We start from the raw sequence: 634 nt of genomic DNA on the forward strand, positions 1-634 counted from the left end.
GAATGCAACACATTCAGATACCCTTCACTTTCAGTAGGCTTCTTTTTCAGTTGACCTTTGGAAAAATAAATTATTTGAAGTGGTGATTGTAATGTCTCATTAAAATGTTAAAATTACTGTATTGTCAAGCAACTCAGAATTTTTCTTGGTCCACAGTGTAATTGTATAATAATAGCAACCTAAACCCTAAGTGCTCATAAAGTTGTCTAAATCGTGAATCATGAGGGGCAGATCTTTAGGTGGAGAGAGAGGAGTTAAATTGGGCTAGGTGTACAGCCACAAGAAAAGGAACTTCCACAAGAAAGGCTGTCAGAGACCTGTAGGTGGTAGGAGCTCCCAAAGAAGGGATGGGCTCTGCTGACAGCTGAGAGGGGTAATGGGAGGAATTCCCCACTGTGGGTCTTGGTAACATGTTAGGATCCCTAAGGCAGTTACTTCCAAAGTTGAGTTTGCACAGGGATTGGGGGCGGAAAGTTAGAGAACTTGTGGCCCCCAACAGAGAAAGCATAGTAATTATCCGAATGTCCAGGTGTGGAAATTATGGGCAGGAATCATTACATCTAGAGACAGGCAATTTCTTGGATTCCCCCTTCACCACCACTGCCTCTCTCTCAATCAGTTTCTCTCTCTCTTT

Source organism: Lipotes vexillifer, unplaced genomic scaffold (genome assembly GCF_000442215.2).
Source record: "Lipotes vexillifer unplaced genomic scaffold, Lipotes_vexillifer_v1.1 scaffold311, whole genome shotgun sequence".
In the NCBI taxonomy this organism is placed as follows: Eukaryota; Metazoa; Chordata; class Mammalia; order Artiodactyla; family Lipotidae; genus Lipotes; species Lipotes vexillifer.